This window comes from Poeciliopsis prolifica, unplaced genomic scaffold, assembly GCF_027474105.1.
Source record: "Poeciliopsis prolifica strain line A6 unplaced genomic scaffold, Auburn_PproV2 SCAFFOLD053, whole genome shotgun sequence".
Classification (NCBI taxonomy): domain Eukaryota; kingdom Metazoa; phylum Chordata; class Actinopteri; order Cyprinodontiformes; family Poeciliidae; genus Poeciliopsis; species Poeciliopsis prolifica.
In genome coordinates, this window is record NW_026562428.1 from 2,014,309 (window position 1) to 2,026,839 (window position 12,531).

Consider the following 12,531-nt stretch of genomic DNA (forward strand, 5'->3'; position numbering starts at 1 on the left):
AGAAGAAGATATTTTCTTGGACACCCTGCTTGGTCAGTTTGCTCTTAACATCATCACACACTGCCCTGTGCAGAGACATCAGTATATAATGAAAAGAGAGTCTCTAGAGACTCGACAGATTCAACGCAAATCTTGATCACCCAATGATCAACGGGATGACTAGATCTGACGAGCAGGAGACGTTTGCTGCAGCATCTCCAAGATGGAAAGACTTCAACTATGACCTTCATGAACATGTGATAAGTCCAAACACAGCAGCAGAATAAACCAAAACTCAGAGATTCCCTCCTAACAACATGAGCAATTCGAAGAGAAAATGAATAGTGAGTTAACGTTTGATGGGAATGGTTCTTCAAGCTGTTTGCGTGTGTAAACCACGGAGGTGTGAGGCGATTGTATGTAACGTGAAGCTGGCAGGAGATTCTGCAACGCTAACGTCTGACAGTAGAAAGAGTAAACCCAGCGGACGGATGTGTGAGCATCACAACTGATGAGGGAAAGAAGCCATCCAGAGCAGAAAATGTACCATCTAGTGAGACGTTAAACATCAATTGTAGCCCTCAAGTGGCCCTGAGGGACGAGCTGAAATGGGACGGGGAAAATTAAACACACTCTTGATGAGAGGGAAATTGCCCCCTGCCTGCCAGCGTTGCAACCTTCGCAAATGAGCACCTTCAGCTGAGGGGACGAATGGGCCCGACCTGGAAATCTGTTTCCAACCACTTCCCTCTTTGTCAGCCGGTGGCCAAAGTGCAGCTCTGTTGTCTGTCATCGGACCAGCTTCTATTACTGTCATTACGCCAATCGGGGCCCTGGTGCAAATGTGTTTGTCCGTGTACACAAGCCCCCGGGTGAATGGCATCCAATCTACATGGTAGTTTGGGTGCTTTGGAGGAAAATAGCAGCCTGCCTTGCTGCCGCTAATCAGAGATCTCTGATTGATCTCTGCTGACTGACACTCTGGGAAGCGCCTCTTGGATGTGAAGACATGTGTTGGACCCTGTTAAACACTCCGGTGGATGCCTCTGAATCCAAACTAGTTGAGAGTCTGAAGATGAAAGGCAAAAAAGACAGACTAAAGTGGAGTCTTTTGCCTCTTTGTCTTCCTTATCTTCTCACCACTTCAGGTTCAAATGGGGAAGCTCAGAGCAAAGGTTGTAGTGGTCAGCCCAAGGCTTTCCTCCTAATCTCCATCTCTGAGATGCTAGTTTTTACTATTTTTCCAGATAAATCCCTCAGGACTCCAGGGTTTTCCAGGCAGGCAACTGCTCTTTTCCACATATTAAGTCTGTCTTGTGTGGAGCAGGGACGGGGGTGGGGGCGTGGGGAGGAAAGGGAAATTTTTCATCCAAGCAGGCTTCAGGAAGCAGCGGTCTGGCCATGGATCAGATGAGACACCTCTATGTTTTGGCCTTTTATGCCCAGTTACAGGTTTACATGCAAATACAGTCCGATTTGTCCCGTTATTCCGCTGCCGCTCAACCACAACCCATATATCATCTTACTCACATCTAGCTGGGGGAAGGAAAATATCAGATCTGGGCAAACGGTACCTCAAATCCTACCAGCCAGAAGAAGAGATTCCCCCTTATTACATGACTAAACAACCCTAATTGCTGCTAAAATAAACCCCAAAATGATTTCAAAATTTCCTCCGACTCCTGTTCCCTCCAACCTGCTTTTTAGCCATCTTTGACACCATCGCTTCAGCTCCTGTTCTCAAGTCTTGCTAATTTTTTTTTTCCCAGCAAGCACAGCTGCATTTCAGTCCAGCAGGGCCAACAGATGCTCCAAATAAATCAGCTCCACACTTACTCTGGCATGAATTATGAAGAGACACACGAATGCCAAGGAAAACACAAGGAGTCCAAGGAAATATCGGTGAATATAAATGTTGTGTGTGCAGAACAAGCTCGACAGTCTCGTTGGAACCTGGAAGTTCAGACATTCCAACTTTGTTGTCGTTCGAGAACACGGAGCGGAAACAACATAATGTGTGGTTGATATCCCGAAAGGTTTTCCACTCATCCAGACCTGAGAGAAGAAACGTAGATTGAAACAGAGACTGATCCGTTTTTTGAATTTTGTTTTATTTCACATGATAGACTCAGTCTTGCGGAGTCTTTCTGAAGCTGGAACCGTTTCAAAGGTCAACCTTTCTGGACGTCAATGGAGATGATAAAGGCAGGAATGCGCATTGGGTTGCGATGAAAAGGAAATTCGTAGGAACTTAACGTGGTGAATCAAAAATCAGCTTTGGCTGCAACTTCCGTGAACTTTGGAGGCTTTCTGGAACTTTCTCTCATTTTATTTGTTGAATTCAAGAAGGTCCTCTGATGTCTATCATGAGATACACATTTGAGATATTTCATTCAAACATTGCCATGGAGTTAATCCCAACTAACCAAAGGCAGAATAATAAGAACTAGATGACATCACCTAAAGAAACTGCTGATTCATGTTCAGAGAGGGCAACTTAGTCTCTTCTTCATGTTCCACACTGTTTTTTTAATACTGACATCAAACCACAGAGAAGCTCCACATAAGCATTTGCTAATATGGTCCAAGGCATTCTCCGCGAAACGAAGCGCAGCGAGCAATTTGAAATGAAAAGCCGTGATTTGTTTGCGCCATGCTGTATCACACCTGATTGTGTGTAGAAGACACGGCTAATGAGCCATTACAGAAGAGGGGGAAACCCAATCGATTGCGCGCCGTCGCCGGACAATGCTGATCAATTCTACTCTGACTGCATTTCCCCCTCATTAGCTCCTGAGGGGTGTGTGTGTGTGTGTGTCTGATGAGGTGGTGGCAGTGTGTGTTTTGGGTAAACACGCTCAGGTGGCTGCATGGGCCCACGCCATGTTTCTGCTGTGCGCTAGCAGGCATGGGGGCCCTGATTACTCTTATTAACACGGAGGGTGTCAGGCACCGGTCCAAATGGCACCGCGGTGACTGTGAGCTCACACACACACGCCAACACACACCACTGCACAGGCTGTTTGAGCTGAGGGCCCAAGCCAACAGTCCCAGCTGAACCCTGCCATCAGCCCCAGGAGGAGATCTTTGTAGCGAACGGTTGGAGTTTTAACCATTAATATGTTGCCTCGTTTCATTGCCTAAAGAAGCTGGGAAAGCACCTGCTCTTTGCCAAGCCTCACCCGGGAATATTTCAGTTGGAAGACCAAGAAAGACAACAGTTTTCACTTCTTTAAAAGGGCCCGGGCCGCCTTTCATCCCTCATTCACCACCTGTGGCTCACTCCTCTGAAACAAGCCAGTCAAAGGTTTCTGCTGCTAACTCTGGCGTCTCGCTTCTACCGGCCGCAAACCCACGCATCCTTTCCATCCTCACTGGGAAGCTGCTATCCTCTATATAGTTTCGTCTGCCCTGAAGTTGAATCTCGTTCAGATGTGATGACTCAGTACAAATCAATTTCCCAAATTCTTAACCCAGACTGAACCAATGCAGTGGCAAGAGAAAACTGAGCAATACGGGAGTTTCCTCATTGAACATCCAAGATGTTGAAGTCTTAATTTCTGTTATGTACCAAGAGAGCTGAACATTATCACCAAAGTGTTACTGGACTCTTGGTAAAAGGTGAACGTCTCGAGTCTCCTGCAGCGTCTGATGGCTTCCAGGATTTCCTGACTGGCTAAAAACAATTCACCTTCCCGAAGATGAATTTTGTATTGCGAAACGTCTTGGAATTAGCGCCGGCGTTTGGATTATTTAACCACCGAGTTCCAGGAGAGACACTGGAACACCCCGGCAGTGTGTTTATCTGGCAGATTGAAGAGGAAGAGCCCAGATGTTCCAGATGTTGGGCGGAGCGAGACGAAGTTGCCGTTCGCGGAAGCACATGTGAGGAAGTGGATGTAAAGACGCTCCTCCACGTCGGTTCCACAGTGTCTGTATCAGAAGAGCCCAGCTCCCCTACTGCAACATGATTGGCTTCCACAGAACTTATTAAACATAATTGCAAACTAATTAGTACAGCGATGGCTTGGCACCTCCGTCTAGTGCCAGACACTTGATGTGGGTTTACAACATGCATTCAAATTTTACACTAATTACCAATCCCTGATTAATTCATGACCGGGGAGTGCTTTATAATAGTTATTAATAGGGCTGTATAGATTAGATTAGGAATTAATTTCAAAATAAAAATCCGGCATTACATGCATGGAGAAAGCCATGTGTTTGGGAGCAACCTGATGTATGCGTGGTGTCACAACGCATTGGCAAAGCGCTTTGATTTAACAATCAGGTCTGCTTTTGTGTATGAAATCACTTGATCTAATGAGGTTCCCGCTTCAACCTGCTTGTCTAATGAGTGTTTGGATCTGGCTGCGCCCACGTAGCACCGGCTAATAACGCAATGAAAGATTTAAAACCCAATCTTCGCAGCTCAGGTTGCGCCGGACCTCGTAATTATGAAGCAGGGCGAGTTCAGGACAGGTTTTTTTTCCCCAATCCGCAGCTTTGTCATCATCGTTCTCCCTCCGCCCAACTGGACGGTGACCTGCCAGGTCCTCACTGTCATTTCCGAGGGGTTAATCTTGGCCCACGCTTCTCCTGCTACTAATGGTCACAGCATGGACCTCACAATGCCACCCTAATGTCCTCTAATTGAATGGTCGTTAGCAGCCACAGGCCTTGGCACTAAAGCACGCGTGGGTGTGCGGTGATATGTCTCCTGCTACACGTTTGCCTCCACGTGCATTTGTTCCGCATCAAATGGCCTGGCACCGCTCGGGTGACGACGGCAGAGAGGGGAGGGGTGAAGGGCACCGGTGGCACAGGGAGATCATTAATTCGTCCTGCCTCTCTGCACGGCTTATTTTGATGTTTTTGTAATGAGCGCCTGCTAGGGAGGGTAAACAGCGAGACTTGTCACGGCCCCTTTGATGTCAAATGATGTGAGAGCCGACGAGGGTAGGAAGAGACGCAGAAGGAGCGAGTCTGAGGGAAAAGGAGTGGAAGCTGAGAGGCCCACGAGGAGCGGCAGAGATGAGGAGAAACGGCTCCCGGGTCGAGTGGCTGCTGGTGATATCCTGTCACACGTTCAGGAAGTTGCGAAGAGAGGAAGATTGTGCTTCACGGCGGTGTGCGCTTTGGCTTCCTGCCTGTTCAAACAAGAGGAAAATCAACATCGACGTCTCTCGGATTTCACATAAACAGGGATTTAGTCAAATTTGGCCACTGTCATACGCTGAAGGTTCTGAGGGCACAGACACAACGTTGTTCGAAAAAAAAATTTAAAAAATCCTACAAGTTTTAAGCAACAACAAGAAAATGCAACATGTTTAGAAAGTAAGACATTCATTAGAGCTACAGGAGGGCTTAGGCTTTTAGACATGTTCCTATTTCCAGTGATAAATCCTGAAAGTTAATCAAAAACTTTGCATTTGGGATCCACAGATGAAACCAAGAGCAAACGTATCCCCAAAGCAAAGCCCAGTTTTTCTCCTCAGTAGTTTGAAAAAACAATCCTTGTTCTTTAGACTTTTGAATTTGGACAGTCTGTTGCTTGGTTGGTTGGTAGGTACATAAGTTGTTGGTTGGTTGGCTCGTTCGGTAATTTGGATGGTTGGTTGTTGGGTGTTTTTAGATTATTTGTTTGGTCAGTTGTATGGGTAAATATCTTAGCAGTTTGAATGGTCGGTTTACTAGTAGCTTTGTGGTTGAGATGATTAGTTGGTTTAGTTTTTGGCCGGGGTTGGGGGTCTTCTACCGCATCGTTCTTGATAGACCAAGAGAATTTGCTGAACAATATCATAAACAAGATTTTGTTGTCTAGCTGAAGTGTAGCTAACTTAAGCTAGGCAATGACGTCCTAGCTGAAGTTAGCTAAGCCAAAATGTTGTACTTCATCAATTTTCAAATGCCTTGTCGAAACCTTTCCAGCCTCCATACTTGAGCTCTTTTCTTTGTCCGGTCGGACCATTGCGTGACCGTTTCCTTTCCCTCTCCGCCCTTGTCGTCCTCCCACCCGCCAGTTGGAGCCACATCGTCCCCCAGCGTGGGGCTCAGGACCTCCTCAGGGTGACATCCTGACAGTTTTCTCCAATGCTGCAAATAAAAGGTCCTTTCTGAATGATGAGCTGTTATTATGTAAATAGCTTCTGACTACTGCTGCCTCAGACTTCTGCAGTCCGCTGGACGGAGGCTACTGTGGCGACGGGAATCATTTTCATGATTGCAGGCAGCTCTGGAAATGGGGGGGGGGGGGTTGGGGAGGAGACAAAGTGACCAGAGGTTACGCTGCCTGAGTAGCTCTGTTTATTGCATGGTAAATGACCCCAATACGGAAAACATAGCTTGCTTCTCTTTCCTTGTCGTGACGGAGTGACTTTGGTGAGTTTACTGGAGATGAAAAGCAGCTCAAGGTGAAGAAGTTGTTGTTTTATTGTATAACCCATGTTTGCTTGGGTTAGCATTTTCTGGACCGTTTCTGGAGAGACTGTGCGTCCGCCAGATCGTCTCTCTGATGGACACAATGGACACCTACCATCTCAGACATGCTGTTAGCAGATTGTCACTACTGTAACCTTCCTTTCTTTGATTTCTTGTCTTTATATAAATCAACATCAACACCAATGGTTAAATTAGGGTTTAGTGTTAGGTCTGAAAATAACATGTAAGCTATGATTGAACATAAGTAATAATTCATCTATCATCTGTCGGTATAGTTGCCTCAATACAGTTTATCTAAGTTAACTAGCACTTGATCCCTGATTCCTTCCTCTTCCAGTTGTTTCTCTTCCTTCGTTTTCTTTGACCTCATATTTGAGAACATTTTTTTAGCCGCCACACTTTTATTTCTCTCTTGCAAGCGCTCCAAGTTTGTTTCTTGAGACTCAAACGTAATGTGGGAGAATGTTTCTTTTCTCTCTCTCTTTTTGCCTCATTCCTGTGGGCTGAAAGCAGCTTTTAATTGATTTTCTGTAAATAAAATCTATGCTGCCCTTCAGCACCTTGTTTGTGAGCTTATTGGGAGCGAGTTGTGTGTGTGTGTGTGTTTGTGTAGGCCTGTGCGGTTGCCATGACTCACTCTTGCTGCCACCCTGACCTCCACGCTGCCCACACACAGCCACACTGAGACGCGAGTCCGACACTGGCTTTGCATTTTCCCATCAGCCGACCCCTGACCCCTGCCGGCAGCCTCTCCCGCACGAAGCTGAGCCGCATTAACCTGGACCTCCTTTGTTTCCAAATCATCTGTCCAAATACAGTGGACGGCGAGTCGCCACAAACACAGAGGGTGGATGGGTAATAATACATGCAGGCTCACTCGCTGCTGCACTGCACACCTTCACAGGCAGATCAGAGGAGCAGGGGGTGGGGGAGGGCGATGAGCAGAGGAAGAGGAGGAAGAGGAGGAGGAGTGGTGGTTATGGCTGAATAGAAGGAAGCAATGCAGCAAGAGGAAGAAATGTTGCCGTGCGCGCCGTGTGTTCATATTCCTCACTTCATTGGGTCTGGTTATTACCCAGAGCGTGCGGCCATGTTTGATTCATCCAGGTGCACCGCAGCAAATTACCCAGAGTGCTGCACACATCGGGGATGGGGGGGGGAAAAAATGTTAATGATGTTTGCTCCGGCTAAGAAATGCAGTGACCAGGTCAGTCCAGGTGGCGCTTTCATTTACCTCCCAATCTTCCTCCCATGCAGAGATTTTATGTGTTCGCTGCCATCATTAGAACAATTCATACCTATGGATTTTTGCGACATTTCGAGAAGACAGTGTCGCTGTTTGTCAGTGGTCTGCACAGCAAAACTGTCAGAACTTTTAGCTCTCTTTCGCTAATAGCGGAGCTAATTTTTAGCGAGGCAGTTTTGCTAACTTTAGAAAAGAACTCAACTTCCTCTCAATTAAATTTTCCAGTTAAAATTCTAAATCACTGCTTTGTTCTATAAACTTTAAGAAAAGCAGATGTTCCACATCTGTGCCCAAGCTTTGGTTCCTAACATTTATATTGATGCTCTTATTTTGAAGAGGCTGAAGACTGCAGTTTTGCTTTCTCCTGTTCTCTCTATTCTTGCAACAACAACTTTTATTGGACATGTAAATTATGTTTGAGGGTCAAAGTCTTCCAAGGGTGAAAAGAATTTGAATTGACGTTAACTATGTAGCATTAGCATCCGCTAAATCGCTCGTTGGTGTCGCTGTGTAGTGTTAGCAGAACACTTTCCTGCAAGTCTGTGCGGATAGAAATGATCCATGTTACACACACAGAGCCCTGAGGGACACCAGGGATCCACAGAGAGGACAATGTCAAAATATAACCGATGGGACAAAAGCAAAACATTTATTTATTTATTTTTTAAACGATACAAAGTAGTGAATCAGCAAAACTGTGCGGGACGATTTGAGAACTGTTGCTAACGCCTCGTTCATGTGTTCGCCAGGTTTCGGGACGGAAACGCTGAAAGTTGCTCCGGATGATCTGTGCGGCGTCGGCGTTTTAAAAGTTGACGCAATCAGGTCCGAGTCCGTGTGGAAGGGTGAGTTTGTGACTGCTGATTAATGCAATGACTCTTTAGTCGGTGTGCTGTGCATCAATGGGGCCCTTGTGACAGATTACATTATGCAGCATGTCTCTTTTTTTCGTGTGTGTGTGTGTGTGTGTGTGTGTGTGTGTGTGTGTGTGTGTGTTCAACATCTGATTTTAAAACTAGATTTTAGAGCCGCAGGAAAACAACAAACAAGACCGCGTGCTCATCCTTCACAAACTCGTCACTCTGAATACCTGGGCAGCCCCACACACACGCACGCACACACACACACACACACACACACACACACACAATGTGACTCTCCAAGCCAGACTTGTATTTATGAAGCTGCCCGCCTGCCTATCTCCTCCCCAGCCTGGGCGAATGATTTTCTATGAGTGCTGTAACTATCATGTCACACCATGTTGTCATTATAGTGATTGCCGACGGCCCTGATAACCTCCCTGCGGTGATTTGTACCATTGAGGAGTAGTTTCTGGGGTTTTTTCTCCCCCCTTCTCTTTCTGTCTCTTTCCTCTCATCTTGATTGCAGCATCTCCCATCAGCAGCCTCGCCTTGTTTGTAGTCGCTCTGAAAGAGATCTCTCCTCCGCGCGCAACATTTCATCTCGCGTCTTGACGGGGGGAGACGCGCCTCCGTCGCACTTCTCCTCTTCCTCCCCTCGCTCTCCCTCAATCCCTCCTTCTCCGCCGCCCGTTTTTCACTCCTGAGAAAGCATCAGCCGTCTCCTGGCATGAGCGCTGTTTACCGCTCTGCTTTGATGGAGGGAATTATCTGTTCTCTCTCTCTCTGTCTCTCCGTCGCTTTGTTTTCTCTCCCCTTCTCTTTCACATAACTTGTCATTTGTTGCCCATTGTCTCGGTGGTATTTAGTGGCTGGGAGATTAGGCAGCTGTGAATGGACTGCAGCTGTCTGCGCTGGATTAGGGGAGTTTAATCAAAGTATTTTCTAATGCGCCTCGTAATGATGATCCATAGGGACGAAGGCTCTTTAACAGATAATGATAGCTCGACTGGCTGCTGGAGATGACTCGCTTGGAAGAACCACAGTCACCGACTTATTGTTGCCTTGTATAGGCCCCGGCTTTGCTCGAGCAACACCAGCCTCTCAGGAATAAACCACACAAGCTTTAGATTCTCTGAGCTCTAAATGCTTGGCATTTTGTGAATTTTATGGTAAAAATGTCACATTGGACGCTCTGACAGTTTTTTTTTTTTCCCCTATGTGTGAGTGCGATAACAGTAAAAAAACAGGTGTTGATTGGCTCCTTTCAGTTACATCTCTGGTGTTAATGATATGCCTCTTTTCTCTTGACACAAGCTCTCTATTGTTTGTTTGCTCAGCTCTTGCCTGAACGCGGGATTCCTCGGCGTCGGCTCTGCGTCGGTTAGCAACGAGGCACGCAGGGCCGGAATCGAAGGGGATGGGAGTAGCCTCACCTGAAAAAGTTTCTTGGAAGGATTCGGTAGAGTTCAGAAGGCCGTCGACCTCGTCGTTCCATCAGAGCCAAGATGGAACGACGACTGAAGTAACGCTTTAGTTCCGTTAGTATCTATCCGGTGGTGAAACAGAGTGAAAAGCGACTACGGAGAAAACCTATCAGCATAAACACCTTGTACCAAATATCCAGAAGATTGATTTGCAGCCACAGAATCTTTTCACGTTGCAGTTATGGAGTTGTTTGGCTTTCTTTCTGACAGCTGAAACTTGGTCCAACTGCCTCATCAACATGACAGTTGAGTCCAAACACAAGCATTAAATCAGCCCTATTAATCATACCTCCATGGAGGTGTGTAGACCAGAATAATGCCACCCCTCCTCAAGATACCGCTCTGGGTGATTGCCCATGTTGGCCATATCAAAAAACTGCTCCCAGTTGCAGGTTTTTGTCAGACCTGGAAAACTCAAATGCTTTTTGGATCAGGATCTGGCCAACCTGCAGACAGTGAGTAGGTGGCCGGGAGTCCAGAAACAGATGGCTCTTAGGCTGGATGTGACCGCCGTTTGAGGGCCACTGTTTTAGACCATTAGTCATCATGAGTGGGATTTATTTCATTTATGTGTGCTTTGTCATTTTTCAGGTAAAAAAAAGTATGTCTTGTTGCTGTGGGACCCAACACTGACTATCCATCCATTGTCCGTACCGGCTTACTCTTGAAGGAGCCTAGTTCCTTTCCCCTGTGGTCATTGGGTGAGAGACAGGGTCCAATCTAGGACAGGTCTGTCCCACTGCAAGGCAGACCAAGAAAATATTTTCAGAAAGCCTTCCTCTAAGACATGAGAGAGAGTAAAAGAGAGATGTTCATTCTCCATAGCGAGAGGAGAGGAAGCGGAGATGAAGGAACGGTGTCTCTCGGTAGCTGCCTCCTCCTTCACGCATGGAAGCCCCATGCTGGTTGAGACAGATGCTGGGGGAATCAGCAAAGCATGTTGCTACTGTGGCTTGTTTCTCAATCAGAGGCTTAACTCAGCACCTAACACACACACACGCGCGCCTAGCCTCTTGGCACAAAGATGGAAGCGGCACACAGACGAGTGCGCGTCGTCCCCATAATATCCGTTGAGATGTGAGATCACAAACGCTGGAGCTCCACCTGTTTCTGTGCCATAACAGGTGCCTGTGATAATTATTGCACCTCTCTCTGATGAGCCAGGCTCACACTGCACCGTCTGCAAGTTTAGTATTGAGAAAATGTCATTAAACTATTGCTTTGTGTAATTACTGTTTTAGATTTCTGTCTGATCCCGAAATCTGGGCTCTTCTGTAGTTTCCCCCCCATATGCTGCCATTTTACCCCAGAGTCTACAGATTCCTGACGTTAATGGGTCAAACCGGCAATGCTGGTCACCTCTACCAGCACGGCTAACCACTAGCTACACGACATCTCAGCTCGGTCAACATCAGCGGAGAGACTCCTGCAGTTTTACGTAACTTGAAACGTCCAGGAAACCGAACAGTCAGACAATGATAGTACGCTATGGTAGATTAGCTGTTGTTGCTGTTAGCTAATCTAACACAGCGGTGGCTGATTGGCTCATTTAACCCCCTGCTCCACTGTCGATCTGTCAGGATTGGCGTGAGGGTCGTCTTATTTTCATTTCATTGAACCAAAGCACAGAGTTCCCACATCATATCTCCGTGTTACGGCCGTCAAAGTCAAGCTAGCATAGCTGAACCACGTCCCTCTCCCTCGGCAAAAACTCCTTTTTCCCCAACCTTGTTCTCTCCTTGCGGTAATGTTGACAATTAGCAGCAAAGCACTGCTTCTCTTTTCATTTTATTTATCAAGCATACATTTAAGATTTAGTGTGTTGTTTTTGTGGTCGTCTTCGTTGGGCAACAGCTACGTTTTATCAATAAATATTTAACGAATGCTAACATTTAAGCTATTGCTATGCAGCTACAATAGCCACATATATGCTTTTTTTTTTGCCAATATTATGAAGTAACAAGTGGAACACTTCCAGATATGTTCCGTGAATCATATCTGTTGACTACTTTGGTAAAAATGTCATATTTTGAATGTGAATAAATTAGCAGAAGGTAGCTAGCTTTAGCCTGTTGGCGCCTCAAACACCACCGAACAAATCCTAGGAAGATTTTCAGTGCATATGAAAACTATATTTCACTCTTCTATTCAGTTATTATCAACAACATTTCTTTTTATCTGTCAAAAATAAATAGTCACCCCCCTTCCAGTAAGTAGATGCACCTTCGACTTCCAGGAAAGTCAAAAATCCAACTTCAACTAAATTCTCATATTTCAGACATGGAAGATGCTGAAGGGTCTCCCTTCCGCAGTGACGGCGGATGCCCCGCTGCGTGGTCCTGATGCGGTGTGGACAGAAATAATCAGGGCCACGGTGGCCCTCCGACCTGCTGCTGTCCCAGCGCTCCTCACTGCGAATAACAACCAGACAAAGGAAGGAGGCTCTGCGTTGGCGGACAGGCGCCGCAGAAATATTCTCTCCCAGGGACTCGGCATCTGATGATGCAGCGACTGCTCC

General features: G+C 46.5%; 1 long non-coding RNA gene across 2 annotated transcripts in view; it reads left to right on the forward strand.

The window, feature by feature from the left end:
• LOC129378699 (uncharacterized) overlaps nt 1-12,531 on the forward strand; it is a 79,666-nt gene that overhangs the window by 43,794 nt on the left and 23,341 nt on the right. For both annotated transcript variants that reach the window (XR_008608078.1, XR_008608079.1), the window contains exon 7: nt 8,416-8,511. This is a non-coding gene — a long non-coding RNA (uncharacterized LOC129378699). The remainder of the gene's footprint in view (nt 1-8,415; nt 8,512-12,531) is intronic.